The following is an 18,980-nucleotide window of genomic DNA, read 5'->3' as shown; positions in this document are numbered from 1 at the left end:
ATAACGCTCGGCTTCCTTCATTTGATTGGCCATGTCAATTAAATTGATGAGCGCTTGTAGAATGCTGAGTTAGATCAGATCTGAGATCAGTCATTGGCGTTTTCTGCAATATTGGCAGCAGTTCATTCAGTTTGTCCTGTTATTCACGACTTTTATGACACACCATGGGAAAATTACCGAGGGTATACCTGTGCATACCCTGCACTACACAAGTAGGTATACGCAATGATAACGACTGTTAAGACCGATTACACCACTGCTTCTTCTCATGATGTTTTTTTATTCGTTTGAACAATCTCTCCCTCTATCGCTAATTTGGGAAGTTGTGCAGTCGAGCGGGGTTTCAGTACTGCCACCCTGTGGCGTGGATAAGGATGAATCTTCTGTTTACAGTGCGGAATTTTACACATTTAAAAAAAGGACCCGTTTCTCTCTCCAGACTTCTCCACTTTTGTTGTTATAATATCATAATTGGTTCATATAATTGATCATATGTTATTTTACCAATATGTTTTAAAACAATACATTAATTACAAAACTTTTGCAGGGTCAGTTGTTGGAGAGTTCCCATTGGCTGTTGTTTTTTGAATAATTAATGAGCTAGGTCAATTCAAGGATTGTGGACTGTTTTGACGATGTTTTTATTAGTCATTTATGAATATAATTATGTTTCGAGTTCCGTTTGTATAATAATGTGTATAATAAACAATGTTCTGCTTTATAACTCTGAAATGAATTATTTTTTTAAAAGTTACCATCGTTGAATTTACCGGGAGGTTTTGGCAGTATAAATAGCTGTCGACATACAGTTGTATATTGGCTGATGCGATGTAGGGCGTAGACTTGACTCCCGCGACGAGGAGTGAGGCGTGCGTTTGAGTCGTGCAGTGCAGAGCCGGTCCCGCATCAGCCAATTTTTTGACCTGTTGTATTACTTAAAGTTGAGTAAATTAACAAGCTGAAGACTTAATAAATATCTGGACGCCGCTTTGATCCGCTGCTGCGGTACGTCAACGGCGCCGCCATCTTATAAATGGAAAGCCCACTAAACCCATAGAAGTGAATGGGAGAGCTGAGCCTTTTCGGTATTAAAAGCACAATCGCGTTTACATTTCTAAACACATTTCAATGATTTATGATCAACATATAGCACAATTTTACCACGTCCCTAGTAGTCTCGATTGTTAGACTTTAAAATGAATCATTGTCGTCATGAGGAATTGTGAAATATCCATTAATTGTGCCTGTTATTCAGGAGAATCCACTAAATGGCACTATGCTCATGTTTGTTATGGATAACCTATACAAGACAAGCAAAAGAACAAAACAATTACATGTTGAAGAATCAGTCGAAAATAGTATACAGACATGTTGAGATTGTTGTTGAGATAGTTTTATTTGAATCATGGAACAAAACACCCAAGGTTATATCATAGACGTCATCATCATTTCATCCAACAGATGTCGCTGTGCGCACTCGCCTCTGATTTACGCTCACTTGATAAACAACAGAGAGGAGGTTAATGCAATAAAGCAACAGCCCATCTTTGCAATCAGAGCTGTCACCATTTCCGTGTATTTTTTCTGGAGACCTTAATGTATATTTAATTCATTGTGGCATACTGAAATGTTTTAGAGGGAGACGAGTCGTTCTGGGAGCACCTTGAAGAACGCGAATAGTGACGGTTAGCTGCTTCCGGCGAGCTGGATACGACACTCATCTCAGGATAAACTACAGTGGGGTTATAAAGATTTACAGTTTGATACTGTGCATAAAAGAGTTTTTGTTCTCATTTATGTATTGGCATTATAGTCGTTTTTATTGTGTGCTTTAGAACACACGCTGTAGTCTGGGGTTGACTTGAGGACAGCGCAGACACAACTCGCAGAAAAATGTAAACAGATATCTGCTAATGTTTTCAACAGCTTTTATACATTCGTTTATTTTGTTGTCATCAAGTATAAAGTGTTAAACTTGTAACTGAAACTGGCACAGTGACACCGAGTTACCACTTACAATCGTCATTTCCTGCGTCTGTTCTGATTTGTCGTCTATTAAAACTGGATCAGGTTCAAGTGACGTAGTGTGCTGTATAAGCCTGTATATAATATCTACTTTATTCATTTTAGCTGTTGTTTCTTACTTCTAAAAATAGAGCACACGTAAAACGGATGATAAATTGAATCAATATATGTGTAAATAAGATATCTATAAAGTGAGCCACATACTTAACGTGAGTTTTACAGTCACAATTTGCAATTTTTTTTCATACATTCTTACTAATAGATAGACTAGCTAAAGGACAAAAACATATATTCAAATTCAGTGTATGTCAAAATATCATATTTATACCTGTTGAATCTCTCCTGCAGCTCTCTGCCTCCTGCCCTCGAGGTTGAGCCAGGCTTCATTTTTGTGGGCTTCAAAAATTTGCTGACAGGTAGTTATCTAGAAATTTCAACTGAATGTAAAACAGCGGCTGAATATTCACAAGGTTAAATTATCTGAATAACCTTAAATGAAGGTTGGTAAAAAACTTTTTGCAAAGTGTTTGAATTTGACATTGTTTAAAACTAAGGTCCCCAAGGCGTTTGCTAAAGCATATTAAAAACAGAAGAGCATGTAAACAAAGAAAAAGTCATAGTTGCTCATCTTCCTCCAGTGTGTTTCCTCCCTTTAAGGCTTCATAAGAACCTTGTTACCTGGGTCCCATAATTCCAACCATCATACTTGGTGGCCTTTTCTAGAAGAGCAATCCAAAATTCATTCTTCTGTCTAGGGCAGGGGTGTCCATTGTCGGTCCTGGAGGGCCACTGTCCTGCAGAGTTTATTTGTGTAACAAACAGTATAGCCGTAAGCAGTGATTGTATGTGGGTGCATTGCAGTGGTTGCATTCCACATCACTGTGTACCAGATTTTGGCCAGCTGCTGCGATTTACACATTACATTATATCAAAAACGTCAGCGGACAGAGTGAGTCTAACACAAATCTCTAGACACAGTCAAAATATGGCCTCTGGGGAAATATTATATGCCTAGGCAGAGGACTGAAAGTTTCCCCCGCAGAGCTCCATTAATAATGGCTTGTCTCTAGTATTGTGGGTAGTACTGTAGGTCATTAACACAATTTATAATTCAATGGTACGATGGTGTGCATTTTAAGAATTGTACATAATCTAGACTGAATATAGATAGAAATATATTAAGAAACTCCACCTCATGCTTCATGTACTGTATTTTGATAACAGACATATTTCAATCATGCAAAAAGTGTCACCATGTTGGAACATATATGTATTCATATTATTGGAATAAATGAGGTTAACACTGCAGTATGTTATCAATGAAAACCTTAATATATAGTTTATGTAGACAAAGCATACAAAATGATTTTATTGTTGCATTAACACTACAAATACAGCATATACTACTTTCATGTACATTGCATTAAAAACAGGAAAATCTGTTACGTTTATTCTCAGTTGCATCATTTTAAGCATATGTTATCTGACTAATTCAAATATGTTTGTCTATTGTCTCTTGTGCCAGAGTGATGATGGTGTTAATCTGCTTTGTAACAATCTGCTAACCCACTCAAACCTAAACTGGCAGTTTCCACCAATCAGGTTAAATAGAGAAAACCATACAGGAAAACAGTGGATGATCATAGGATGAACACATACTTAAGGAACAATGGATTCTAATTAAATGTAATATTCATGAATGACCTCTCAAGCTCATCTTCCCTTATAAGCAACCACCTCGATGTAGGAACAAGTTGAAGCAAAGAACACAATGCACTCTAATATATTCTTCTGGAGTTAGACATAAAATGTGTGCTGTTCTCCAGTGCTAAGCATATGTCAAACTGCATGTGTCATGGCTCCTTCAAAACATGCATCACATGCTCATTACTATGAAGGCAATTCCCTGTTTTAGCTGTGTAATCCTGAAAAACAAGCAATTCATTTTGTATTACAACCAGCCCACAGCTAAAAAATAAAAGGTAGAGAATGGATGGCAGTGGCTTGGATTTGTTCGCTCGCGGTCATTGTTTTGAGCCAAAGTGTTGTTATGTTTTAAATATGTACGCCTGTCGACGATTGCATTCAGGCGTGCTTTGCACTAGCGATCAGAGCAGGCAACGTTACTCTAGTCAAACTTTTTAATTTCAGATATGGAGAACACAACGAAGACAAAAACGACGACCATCATGAAGAAATGTTTTGTCTGTTGTCATAGCTTCCAAGTACAGGTGAGTTTTTATTGTACTTTGTATGATTAATATGTATATAATTATAATAATAATTAATATAAGTAATATAATATATATGTATAATGTATATATATTACTCCATATAATGTATGGAGTTTTAAAAGTGACTTATAATATAAAGGGGACAAATTACTTCATTATGTCAAATAATTACATATTAAAACAAAACATATGCATTGTTTTATAATTATTTGCATTATTTTCACAGGATATTGACGATCATATGCATAGTTTTGGCCATCATAAGGCCATTGAGAAATTAAAGGGCAGGTATGTAACTTAAAAGCATTCACTGTCATGTCCTGCTTATGAATGTAAAAAAAACAAAGCAGGTGCATAAGTGCTGGGCCTGTTATTGGTCTGTGTAGCGAGGAAGGCGGGGCGAGAGCCGTGGGGCGGGAAAGGCGGGGCCGGCGGCGTAAGTGGCAACGAGTGTCAGCTGTGCGGTCCCCGCATGCCTCACAGGGGAGCTCGGGAGAATAAGAGGACGAGCGACCGGACCATCGAGAGAGAGGACCCGGGCCCGGAAGTTAAGTGGAGTTAGTTAGTTAGTTAGTTAGTTTGTTTGGTCGGCAGTCGGCCGCGAGGGGCTGCCGGCCTGTTTTATTATTGTTTATTTACTTTCACGATTAAAAGTTTATTGTTTGAATGATGCCGGTTCCCGCCTCCTTCCTTCCCTACTTTGAACATTATTACAGTCTGTGATGGGTTTAGAAGAGTACAGGAAACATACTAGTACTGCCTATCACAGACACAAGATGTCGATTCTGACAGAGGTAAGATCAGACGACGACAAAAGCACTGTGGACTATAGTGATGAGGTTGACGATGAGCTAAAAGCCTAGATCTATCTATCTATCTATCTATCTATCTATCTATCTATCTATCTATCTATCTATCTATCTATCTATCTATCCTCCACTACGCCCTGCAAAAAAGGTGTTTTCATCCTGATGACCTGACACCCTGCTGGCCGGGGTGATTCTCTGCCTCACATCACGGTGTGAAAGACAGTTGTTTTTAAATGAGAGAGAGAGAAATAAATGTTTATGTGATGTTTCTTCTAAGAGTAAGTTGGTTCCAGGTTTAAGACTTTTATCTGATAAATTATTAAAGTGTTTGGGTCAGCATTTTTATCATTGTGCCATAAACTACATTTTGATTAAAGGACTGCCCTGACATGTTCTTCGTGGTCACAGAGGAATGGGGGGATTGTTTTTGTTAGCACCTCTAAGGGGTGTGTTCTAACAATGGTAGAGGCTTAAGACAATGAACCAAAAAAGCTTTTGGTTTCCATCCTGACTGATTTTCTGGAGATGTCTGTGTCTACGATCTGATGTGTAGGAAAATCTTTAATGTTTGTTTTAATGACTCTTTTTGGCATTAAAAATCAAACATGTCCCACATCTGGTTTAGGGATAAACTTTTAAAACAAGGAATAAGAAAAAACCTAGTAAATATCTTCTTCAATTAGTTTAGTTCTACACTGTTTTATTTAATAATGTTTAGTTTCAGATGATAACTCAAGATCTACAAGAAGGATAGTGCTATCCCCTAATTTAGTTCTAACCTTACGCTGTAAAAATTAAAGGTTCTTTGAGGAACCATTTGGGGTTCTTCACATTGCCACGCTGGCGGAACCCTCAGGGGAAACTCAAGGCACCGCTTCACGAAGGGCAGTTCTCTGAGGAACCCTCAAGGCTTCTTGGGGATCCCTTTAATAAAATGGTCTGTAACCGGAGCCGATAGCCTAGTGGGCAGTGCTCCGACATGTTGCGCATCAGGCGACCCGAGTTCGATTCCCATCTTGAGGTCCTTTCCCGAACCCTCCCACTTCGCTTCCTGTCCTCTCTGTCACTAAGCTGCACAAATAAAGCCATAAATGGCTAAAACACATCTTAAAAACCATCTTGGGTGCTTCAAGGCACCATCAACCAACAAAACTTAACCAAATAATTTGCCTTAACTTTAAATATAAATACAGAAATATTTCAGGTACTTTGTACAAATGTACAATAGTAAAAAAATCCAGCAAAAAAGTAGTCTCTCATAGCAAGGCCTACACCAATGGTTAAGTTGTATTTTGCCCAAAAGCAAATCCTTGCAAGAAAAAAACGATGCTGTTCTCTCCAAATGAGTTTCCTGCTATTACCTGGTAGTGTGAGGATCCATGTAGGCAAAGTCAAAAGTATTTCTATAGTGCATTTCACAGTTTTGTATTGCTAAAGTAGCAATACGTGAGGCAAAAAGTGAACAGGAGCCGCACCTGTTGGCCTTAGGTGTCCCAGCCAGTGCAAGGATGAGCATCAGGGTGGGTTGGAGCTGGTTCTGTTGGCCTTGGGTGTCCCAGCCAGTGCAAGGATGAGCATCAGGGTGGGTTGGAGCTGGGTCTGTTGGCCTTAGGTGTCCCTGGGAATAAGACATGGAGACAAAAAAAGGGGGATTTAGATAACGTCTCATAAAACATTACATTTAATCATTTAGCACATCACAAATCGGTTTACAAATGTAACAATACACATTTGGCTATTTATAGCAACAACTGTAATAATCCACTTTATTCAGATTTTTTCATTGTCAATTAGTATTTTTACATAATAAAACAAATAACATAGTAATAAAAATATCATAATAAATATAATACCTACTTTTTTGCTGCTCAACTGGAAAATACTGAAAATTCGGAGGAAAAAGCATAAAAACAGAACTGAATATGATAAAAAGATTTAATTACAGACAATTTATATAACATGGGTGGGGAAACCATTCATATGGAAGCCCGTTTACGCCAGGGTAGGGAATTTTTTTTAGATTTTATAAGTCATTATTATGAGTTACTAAGTCGAAATTTCGACTTACTTTCTCATTATTATGAGTTACTAAGTCATTATTATGAGTTACTAAGTCATTATTATGAGTTACTAAGTCATTATTATGAGTTACTAAGTCAAAATTTCGACTTAGTTTCTCATTATTATGAGATACTAAGTCATAATAATGACTTATAAAATCTAAAAAAAATTCCCTACCCTGGCGGAAACGGGCTTCCATACATTATTATGAGTTACTAAGTCAAAATTTCGACTTAGTTTCTCATTATTATGAGATAATAAGTCATTATTATGAGTTACTAAGTCGAAATTTTGACTTAGTTTCTCATTATTTTGAGATACTTAAGTCATTATTATGAGAAAGTTTCTCATTATTATGAGATACTAAGTCATTATTATGAGTTACTAAGTCGAAATTTCGACTTAGTTTCTCATTATTATGAGATACTAAGTCATTATTATGAGATACTAAGTCACTATTATGAGATACTAAGTCGAAATTTTGACTTAGTTTCTCATTATTTTGAGATACTTAAGTCATTATTATGAGATACTAAGTCATTATTATGAGATACTAAGTCATTATTATGAGTTACTAAGTCATTATTATGAGATACTAAGTCATTATTATGAGATACTAAGTCATTATTATGAGATACTAAGTCATTATTATGAGTTATTAAGTCGAAATTTCGACTTAGTTTCTCATTATTTTGAGATACTAAGTCATAATAATGACTTGTAAAATCTAAAAAAAATTCCCAACCCTGGCGGAAACGGGCTTCCATACATTCAACACAAACAACAAGTTAAAAAAGAGCTATACATTCACTAAAAGTGAACATAATAGCTAAAAGGGGCTAAAAGTCATTGTTTGTCATTTAACACTAACATTACCCATTTAACGTTAGCCCCACAAGCTTCATCATTAACGTTAAATTCGTTAGCATCTCGGTAGCTAATACAAGCGCTGTCTACACTGTGTAATTAACGGTTTACTTTAAACAGCCAAAAACGGCCATACAATTAGACGTGTCAGGGTATAGATTTATATAAATAGTATATGGTTAGTATATTTAAGTTATTTATTTATTTGGACTTTACTTGCCTACAATGGGACAGTCGAGAGGTTGTTGCGATCCGTTATTTTGAATTCCCGCCTGTGACGCGAGCTGAACACTGGGTAACGTTACCGCCTCGTGCCACAGACAGATGTTTGATCGCAGACGGATCGGCCGGCGTATGACATCAAAGCACAGTGAGAGCTATTTGTGAACTGACTGCTCTGTATGCTTTAGAAATTATATTTCTAATGCCGTATGCTTTTTGTCATAAGTTGATCGGTCTGCGCAGAGCTGGAAAAAGTGAGAGGGTGCAGCTAAGCTCCAACTCCCCCTCGTGGGACCTAGTGGGCGGTGCTTGAGCTACTCTGTACTCTGTGTACAGGCCATCGGAACTTTCTGTATGCACTCTGTTATGCTCTCAAGGCCATTTGATTTTGCTTTGGTAAGTTTGCGTCCATTTATGGTTATTTGTTAAGCATAAAAACTGAGAACACCATCAAAAGAATAAAAAAATGATTCAGATTTTCAGTTGCTATCTTTAATCAGTCTGACATACAATCAGAAAGTGGTAGTGCTATCTGTTCATTCAGGCATTTCCTCTGACAAGGTATGATATTGATAACTATATTTTTGGTTAAAACCTCCATTATGCGCATTTCCAGTATGCATGCAGTATATAAAAATAAAATAATGCACGCCTAAAAACATTGTCATGTCTGTCACTTTCCACAGTCAAAACCCACAGCCAGTTGCCCAAGAAAGAAAACTAGCAAAACCAGATGAAACAGTCAGAAGTCATTGAGATTACCCAAACACCAAGAATCTCTGTATGTAGAGGACATCTTTGTGTATTACTTGACTATTGTTTGTTTATGTATACCTTTTTTTGTTTAAGTGTTTATGAGCAGCACTTGATTAATTACATTATTATTGGAATTTCTTATATTGCACAAAGGACTCAGCAGTCATGAAAAATATTCATCTGGCCTGTGAGTGGGTGGAGGAGAACCAACGCCACTTTGCTGGGAAGATTGAACTGCCAAAGATTTTAAGAATGAAGGAGAATGATGCCTTGTTGGCTATCACAATTTGCGACTTATTTATAAACACATTATATGAAGGTGACATGGACGAAGAAGAAATCCGGGCTCCTTTCTTATTCACTTTTCAGAGACTAGAGGATGAGGAATTTCCAGCAACACCTGTAGGACAGTGGAATATGTGACTATTATACAACTCCCAAATGTCGGTGGATTGGATGCCTTACTAGTCCCTGAGCACGTGTTACCATGTTCATCCCGGCAAATCACAAGGCTGGTTTCAGACTACTTTGCTTTGACTGGTTATATATTGAAATAGCATAATGCATAGCCTACCACGTAAGGCTGAGTCTATCCTCAATAACAGTAATATAATTCCATTCAAATTATTATATTTACAAGATTTTTGGAGTATGTGCGTTCATATATACAAATAAAAAAAAGGACAGATACGATAACCTAGACCGAACTTTATTACACAAATTAATCCGATTATTTTAATTCACATAATGCGATGGAAAAAAGAAGGAAAGAGATAGTAAGCTTTCACATTGCCTACTAAGTGTAGTAATTTACATCATAAAGTATAGATGCTTTTATCAAAAACTAATTAAAAATGAAGGAAAATAACGAAAGGATTCATCATATTAAGAAGAAAATATTATGACATTTCATTTTCTGAGATGGATACAAAGTTTCAACAGTTGTAAGAAAACATACATAATAGGTTGAAGGTTTTTTGGGGGACTCAAACACCCCTACATCAACTTTTCACAGCTTAACTCATGAGCCTGCAACAGACTGAGACTATAGTAACTGTTTCTTTTTAGTTTCAAACCTCATCGCCATTATTTCGTGTTGTACATCTGACAGCAAAGAAACCCAAGAAGTCTAAACAGCAAGTGTTTCCGTTTTACATTATTTTAAGGGCATTTATTTGTAAGTGTTAAACAAATGGTTAAATGTTTTTTTAATGGTTTGCTTAAAATCTAAACTTTACATTAACAAAACATAAGCTGCTGGGCATGTTTTATTTAATTGTCAGCCTTTTCTTATGTTGCATGCTTTTCACTCAAAACATGTATTGAATATACTTTATTGTCTGACACAAACCAACTGAAGGTATTAAAAATAATAGCAAGAGAAGTCCACTCTGCAAGTTGTTTAAGTACCACCGTGTTTTTCTGTAACACAAAAGTTTCCCTCCTATACAAAGGTGCTGTCTTTACCAACTGCGCCACCATGCAGGTGCATTGCACACAAAATGTATCTTCCACAAAAGACATGCATTGCATTAATGCATTTCTAGTTTATTAGAAATGCAATAAATATAAGAAATAAAAATGTTATCAGAGTGTAATAATAGCTTTCATAATTTATTTCGCCATTTCAAATAGACCACACCTGAGTTGATGTGCTTAAATGGCAGAAATGGTCCAAGTATTAACTTAAAAGAAAATCTTGGTATTACCATAATTAATTATTATTATTTTTGACTTCATGTGCTCAACCAGAAAGAAAAAAACAGCCATTTATTATGAAAGAAATGTAGTGTTCAAGTACATTTTTTTGTACATGTACATAATAAAACACTCACAAAATAAAAAGTCATATAACATAATATAAATAAATCTATATAATATATATATTACAAAAATTAAACCTTTCTTTTATTCGCAAATTGCTTGTTGTTGCACTTGCGTCGTAAGCAATTCCGCACATCAGCTGGAGTTGTATTAGGAAATTCTGTCATAACAGCATCTATGAGCAAAAACAAAGTGCTTTAGTTCATACCACACACAAACAACATTGGCTTGCACCAAAAAAGTCACATCTAAAACATAATTAACACACTTGAGTGTCACGTTTAAATATGCTTAAATCTTATCTATTTCCAAGAATGTTGGAAGAGCTTTAACAGAAGTCAACAGAATATGCCTCACTAGACATTATAGATGTTACAAGTAACTATGTTGGTACCTCAGCAATCAAAACCTGTTCACATCACATCTTTACCTCTTATGACATGCACCTTTTCCTTATCAAGTTGCTTTTATGGTGGGTCACCTGGCCGAGATTTTCCTGTGTGTGTGGATTCTTGCAGAGTTTCCTTTGAGAATACTAAAACGGCAAGTTCCCGAGCAAATATGGTCATTCTTGCTCTTTTGAGCCTCTGGTAGGCTTTTTTGGGGACCAAAAATTTACAATGAGCTAGGGGAGCCTAAAAAAGGGACAAAAACTATCACCAATGCTGGCAACTAGTTGAATTCAAAGTGAAAAAGATAATTAATGACAAAGACAAAAACTATATCAGAAGAAGCAACTTCTCATGGATAGCCTACTTACCAGTAAGAGCTGCATTGACGGATTCATCAAGTTGCACCATGACAGTGTCCAGTACTGGATTTACGCTGTGGCTTTTGCCCTCCCCCTTATTCTGAAGTAACTGGAATTTAAAAGACAAGGACACTATCAGATTTGAGTAATTTTAACAAACGGACAAGACATATGGATAAGTGCACTAAATATAATATTTGCATAACAACTATAAACAACATTGAGGCAGATCTAAAAATGTTAGTTTAAACAACTTTAAATCAAACAGCTTACACAATCATATTGTGGGCTTTCCTGCTCAGGCAGGTCCCTGTCGGTATCATCCAAAGGGTGTGTGGTTTCCATGGCCTTGTTTTTAATTTGGGCAGCTTTAAGATCCTCTGCTGCTTGGACTTTTGCTGCCTGAGAAAGCCTTGGATTCTTGGTCGTGGTCTGAAAAAAACCCCACTGATTTCCTCTTTCCAGGAATCAATATACATCCAGTATGATATTTTATACTTGCCCAATAATACTTACTGGCCGGCACAACTTCAACTCCAAGCTTTTGGCATCTGGAGATGAACATCTCTTCATTCTTTGCCCTCTTTTAGCAGTGCTCTAAAAGAAGCTTTTCTCCACCACATATTTGTATACATCTGACAAAATAAAAAATTAACATGTACATCACGTATTTGAACAGGCCAATTGCTGACCAACAACATAAAGAAACAACACATTTTATCAAAGGATAAAATGCATGTTATTACAATGCCAAACAATATTGAAAGGGACTAACAGTGTTGAAGATTTGAAGTTGAGATTTTCTGTTACTCTTCCCAAGAACTGAAGAGATTGCTGGCTTTGGCAGGTTTTGGTACCTGGACACTTTGACCTCATGTTCGTCTTTTATGTTGCTTTCCGCTTTGCAGCTTTCTTTTTATTTCTTCTATTAATTAAATATTTGAGAAACACATAAAAAGGCCAGTTGTTACAGTTTAGTCACTCACTGAAAACATTACACACGTAAGTGCTTGTGGTTAAAGTGATAGTTTACCCAAAAATGAATCATTATTTACTCCCCTCTTGTCATTTCAAACCTCTCTGACGTTCTGCAGAACACAAAAGAAGATATTTTGAAGAAAGTTGGTAACCAGACAGTACTGGACCTCATTCACATCTATTGTATGGACACAAAATCAATGCAAGTGAATGGGGGCCAGTTAACAACATTCTTCAAAATATCTTCTTTTGTGTTCTACAGAAGAAAGGAAATCATACAGGTTTGACATTGACATGACAAGAGGGTGAGGAAATGATGACAGAATTTTTATTTTTGGGTGAACTATCACTGTAATGTATGAGTTAAGAAGCTTACTTTTCTTGGTCTCTTTGGGCACAATGGGCTTTTAGCTCATCGTCAACCTCATCGCTATAGTCCACAGTGCTTTTGTCATCATCTGATCTCTGTCAGAATTGACATCTTGTATTTGTAATACGTTTCTTGTACTCCTGTAAACCCATCACAGACCGATTACAGGCCCAGCACTTATGCCCCTGTTCACTGTAAGAAAAGCACGCATTATGTTTTTTTTACATTCATAAGCAGGACATGACAGTGAATGCTTTTAAGTTCCATACCTGCTCTTTAATTTCTCAATCACCTTATGATGGCCAAAACTATGCATGCAATCGTCAATATCCTGTGAAAACAATACAAATAATTATAAAGCAATACATATGTTTTGTTTTAATATGTAATTCTTTGACTTACCAAATGTCACCAATATGAATGCAAAGAATCATACTACACAGGACAAGATGTTACACTGTCCCTTGTGCCAATAGGTGGTGAGCACTTGCTCGATTAGACTTGTTGTAAGTGGTAAACGATCAAGTGATGCAGGGGTGGGGGTGGAGGGAGATCGGTGTGTTGTACGGGAGGTGAATCTTGGCCAGGTTAACACTCCGGGGCAGCTGGGCAGAGGACACTTCTTCAGTAGTGTGCCATTGCATCACTGGGTGTTTCGGCTTTTCAAAACACTATACACCCTCTACAGGGGTGGCCCGCTGCAGGATGATCAGCCCTTCATTATCAAGAACATAATGAAGTAAATTGTCCCCTTTATATTATAAGTCACTTTTAAAACTCCATACATTATATTGTACCAAACAAAAATGGTTGTTTTGTTCTTTTACTTTTGCCCTGTAGCAACAATAAAAACCTGTGCTTGGAAGCTATGACAACAGACAAAACATTTCTTCACGGTGGTCTTCGTTGTGTTCTCCATTACGGCTTTTATCTGAAATAAAAAAGTTTGACTAGGGTACCTGTTCTGAATACTGCTAGTGCAAAGCAGTTAACGTTACGCCTGAATACAATCGTCAACAGGCGTACACATTTAAAACATAATAACACTTTGACTCCAAACAACGACCGTGAACGAACGAACGCGGAAGCTTTGGTTCAGCGACTGCAATCCATGGAGTTTTGATTTCGAAAAATCTTTTTGTTGTGGACATTTTGCACCATTTCAGTGATCCGAATGGGCATTTTTTGCTTTTGGTCATCTGTTTGAACAAAACTGTGGTAATATTAGTTAATATTTACGTACGATTATAATTGCTCGGTTGAGAATGACTTGCTTTTTGAAGAGATAGAAGGGAAAATTCTACTGTGGCTTAATACATACCCAAATGCTTTAGTTTTCATTGGTGGGGATTTTAATATTGTGCCTGATAATAATCTTGATTGCCACCTAAACAATCTTCCTCTATTAATTCTAAACTACAAATCTTTGTGGATAAACTTGATATTATTGATATTTGGAGGGAGAAATTTCCTAACGTAAAATCCTTCACTTGGAGTAACAAGAGTTGTTCTAGACAATCCCGGATAGATTACTGGCTTGTTTCACAATCTGTCAGGGACTTTAATGTCTCGGTTAGTATTTTACCTTCCCCTATGACTGATCATAAGGCTACTTTTATTCAGGCCCCTCTATCTTCAGGTTTCTTGTGTATTTATTATTATTTCTGGATCAAAGTGCAAAAGGAAAATAATTATAGTGTCAATTGGGAGCTTCTTAAACACGAAGTCAGCAAACATGTTAGAGATTTTGGTAGTCATTTGACTAAACTTAAAAGACAGGAAGAGGAGTTGGTTATATCTAAAATAACGTCTATTTGTCATAAAATGCAGGAAGGTTTGTCAGAAGCCGAGCAAATAGAACTTGCTGCTTTGCAGATTAAGTTAGACCCAATTTATAAGTATAGGGCAGAGGGCTGTTTTATTCGCTCTAGAAAAAGATGGCTAGAGCAAGGAGAACAAAGTACAGCATGTTTTTTTAGAATGGAAAAGAATATTTCTAGAAATTTAACTATTAACTCCTTAAATGTTAATGGTACCCTTACATCTGACCCTAAAGAAATCAGCTCACTTTGTGCAAATTTCTATTCTACTCTTTGCAATTCTAAATATTGCAAGGACTCAGCGGCATCTTTCTTCCAGTCTTTGGAGAATGTTAGGTTACTATCATATGAAGATAAAATAATCTGTGATAGTGATATATCTATTGATGAAGTAATTGAATCCATTGAGGCTCTTAAGAACAATAAGTCTCCCGGTACTGATGGGCTGACAGCCGAATTTTACAAAGAAAGAGTTGGCACCTTTTTTGCTGAAGACTTATTTGTAAAGTATTACTTCGGGAACACTCCCACCTACCTTATCACAAGGGTTACTTGCATTAATACCTAAACCTAGGAAAGATATTCTCTTGATTGACAATTGACGTCCAATTTGTTTGTGTGATTATAAGATATTAGCTTCGTTACTGGCAAAAAGACTCAAACGTGTAATGGGCTCTAGATGTAACTCAGTCTGGCTTTATGCCAAAGAGACACATTGCTAAGAATATTTTCCTTGTTTTAGATTTACTAGATTATGATAAACTGATTAAAGAAGAAAGTTTCATTTTATTTTTGGACTTTTATAAAGCCTTCGATTCCCTTGAGCATGAATTTATTTTACAATCCCTGTATAAATTTGGCTTTGGTGATTTTTTTTTGCAAAACAGTCAGAACTCCATATAAAAATGGCAACTGCTCAATTCATTTTAAATCTGGTGTTTCCCCAAGGTTTAATGTGTCTAGAGGGGTTCGACAGGGCTGCCCTGTTTCGCCTTACTTGTTCTTGATAGCTTCTCAATTTCTCAATATTTTTTTGTCCAATAGTCAGTTACAAGGTATTAATATAGCTGATAAACGTATTCTTATAGGCCAATTGGCTGATGACACCACCCTTTTTTTAAAGAATGTTTTACAAATCCCTTTCGCTCTTGATCTTATTAAGGTGTTCACTAAAGCTTCTGGTCTATCTTTGAATTTGGATAAATGTGAACTGCTTCCATTAAAATCCTGCTCTGTCTCATTTTTATACAATATTCCTGTTAAATCTCAAGTAAATTATTTAGGCGTTATCATTTGTAATGATGATAAAGCAAGAGGATGGTTAAACTTTGATCCAGTAATTGTTAAAGTTAGGAAAAAGTTGAATTCTTGGCTCCAGAGAGATCTGTCCTTACGAGGAAGATCTCTCCTTGCCAAAGCAGAGGGTATTTCTAGATTGATTTACCCAGCTCTTTCTTTGCATGTCGACAAATCTATTTGTGTAGAGGTGGATAGGATGCTTTTTAATTTCTTATGGAAACACAAGACAATTATAATTTCTCTAAATTGCCTATTAAATTATCAAATTTCCATAAACGGGTGCCTTTTGGCCTGGCATTTAATCTACAAGCACAACTTTAGTCCCCAAAGCTATTTTATTTAGAATAACCAAGATATACAGTACAAAAACAAGTCTTTTTTTTCAGATTGGTTTAACAACAATATTCTGGTTTCTCAATTTATAAACACAAATGGTTACTTGCTTTCTTATTCTGAATTTCTTTCTAGATAGATATCATATACCTGTCACCCCACACGATTTGGCTATAGTGATGGATGCCATCCCCAGTGGAGTTATTACACTTTTAAAAAACTCAGCAGATTATTTACATTCTTCTATCTCTTGGAAACATCCATATGAAACAGCAATAGGAAAGATTTGTTTTTTGTCCAGTCCCTCTCTCAGAAATAAAAAAATTAGGCAACTCTTTCAGAAAGAAATTATTACTGTCCCCTCTGTAATATTTTACTAGAGCAATTCTTTTGAAGATATCCCTTGGAAAAAAGTGTGGTCTTTACCAAACAAATATTTAATTACAAATAAGGTTGAAGAGATATCTTTTAAATTGCTGCATTGTGTTTACCGTCAATCTTTATATTAAAAAAATGCTTCCTGTGGTGGATCCTCTCTGCTCCTTTTGTGGTGTGAAACACCATCTCTGTTTGTCATCTCTTTTGGCATTGTATCCATGTAGTTGGAATAAATTTTGTTTGTTTGTAAGTGCTTCTATCTTGGACAATTTTTCTTTGGAGTTTAAAGACATCTTATTTGTTTTTTATAATTCTGATAAGAATTTAAAAGACAATTAATTTTTAGTAAATTTATTTATTTTCCTAGCTAAGTTTTTTATACATAAGTGTAAATTTTTGTCCATTAAACCTTTATTTTTTGTAGAGATTTGAAGTGTTATTTGGAAACTATTTCCTCTGCCAAAGCTGTAAAATCATATACAGTATGTTATGTTTAAAGTATAATATTTATGTTTTTTTATAATGCTATTTGATTCTGTGTTAAAAGATTATTTTGCCCTGTAAATTTGCAGATGGGACTGAGAATTTTTCATGAGATTCTTTTCAGCGTTGGGTCAAAAAGGGACGAATCCAACTACTGGTTGTAAATTAATCGGTGCTGGGTTGGTTCTACTCAAAACACTAGGCTGTTTTAACCCAATGTTGAGTCTAATATAAACAACATTTGGGAAACATCTGAGAAAGAGTTCAGGTCCATCTTTCAACAGATCGCTGGAGACGTGAGTGCAAATGCATGTCTGAACTTCACCTCTAAACCACATTACTTACACCATCATGACTCTTTTGCTCTCGGCAGGACATGCAGATCAACGCCTATGAACTCAGGACTGTCCTCAGCAGAGCGACTGCCAAACGTGAGGCAAAGTTTCTTTTTCTGCTAGTTTTGCCATTTTCATTTAGTTACATTAAGTTACACTTACAGTACGTGCATGTGTTTGACTTATAAGTGTCTTAAAGTGCATTTAAGCGTTTTCCTTGGAAACAAACCCATAATCTTTCACTGCTAATGCTCTATCTAATCAATGGTTGAAATCAATCTCTGATGCTCCTCATCTCATAATTAGATTTTGAGACTTGAGCCTGGATTTCATAGACCGGTTCACGTTTTTTGGTCAACATCGAAACACAATTGTTGACTGATTTAAATATTTGTCACTTGCTGAACATTTGTCATTAAAATAGATCACGGGTTTCATCATGTTTTAAAAATGGCAAGTGAAAAGCATGTAAGCTAGCTAGATTGTAACAGACATTATAAATTGTGTACTGAATTGTATCAACTAAAAAATTGAATTTGTTGCATCAGCCTTTTTCTGCCTATAAATAACAGCTGCTGCACATTGTTGCATTCCTATCAAATATAAATATAATTTCCCACGGAGATATCTCAAACACAAAATACAGCGTTTTCACATTTGGATATTCCACGCACAACTAGAAAACATACAAATAAAGAACTCTTACTCGTCATAGGGGCGGTTTCCCGGACAGGGCTTAAATCTAGTCCCAGACTAACTAAAATGTTAGAGGTGTCTTGATCGACAACAACTTACACTGACATGTCTTAAAATATTTCACTACAATTGTTTTGTCTTAAGATGCACACCAGTGAGGTTTTTTGTGAAGTATGTTTTTAAAAACAATTTAAATATCCTAATTTAACTAAGGCCTATTCCTGTTTTAACCTAATCCCTGTCCACGAAACCGCCCCATAGAGTCTGTACAAATAAAACCAAACGAATGTTTCCATTATCTTTAACATTAGCTAATGCTAGCGCTTTCACCAAAAGGCCCTTTTGGAGCTCACGTGCTGCTGCTCGAACCTGTAGTATCAGGTTTAGTGTTAAAACCCTTAACGTTACCTGTAATATTGTGAATCCATGTGTGTGAAAATCGGAACAAAGTTAAATCTCTGTGAAGCTTTTGTTCTGTCCACTAGGTGTCAGTACTGGACAGTGCATCATTAAGCTTCTCAATCTGTACCTGTCTCTGGATGGCCAAATGAGCTTTTTTTAAACTCTGCACCCACAGTAAAGTGATCTATTGATATTTGTGTGCATCTTCGTGATGACAAAAAGCAAAAGGAGTGATAAAGCACATTTTACGTCAACTTTTTCATCAGGAGGAAAGGAATAGCACCAAAGCAAATCTTTGCTGTACCGTCAAGTCTCTGCACTCTCATTGTTCAACTAT

General features: G+C 36.2%; 1 long non-coding RNA gene across 1 annotated transcript; it reads left to right on the top strand.

Moving 5' to 3' along the window:
* The first annotated feature begins 8,536 nt into the window (after nt 1–8,536).
* On the top strand, nt 8,537–9,792 carry LOC130566419 (uncharacterized). Its single transcript, XR_008964465.1, has 3 exons — nt 8,537–8,614; nt 8,905–8,999; nt 9,128–9,792. It is a non-coding gene; the product is annotated as an uncharacterized LOC130566419 (long non-coding RNA).
* The last annotated feature ends 9,188 nt before the right edge of the window (nt 9,793–18,980 follow it).

This window comes from Triplophysa rosa, linkage group LG15 (assembly GCF_024868665.1).
Source record: "Triplophysa rosa linkage group LG15, Trosa_1v2, whole genome shotgun sequence".
In the NCBI taxonomy this organism is placed as follows: domain Eukaryota; kingdom Metazoa; phylum Chordata; class Actinopteri; order Cypriniformes; family Nemacheilidae; genus Triplophysa; species Triplophysa rosa.
Note: the sequence above shows the minus strand (reverse complement) of the source record. Positions and strands in the feature narration are given on the sequence as shown.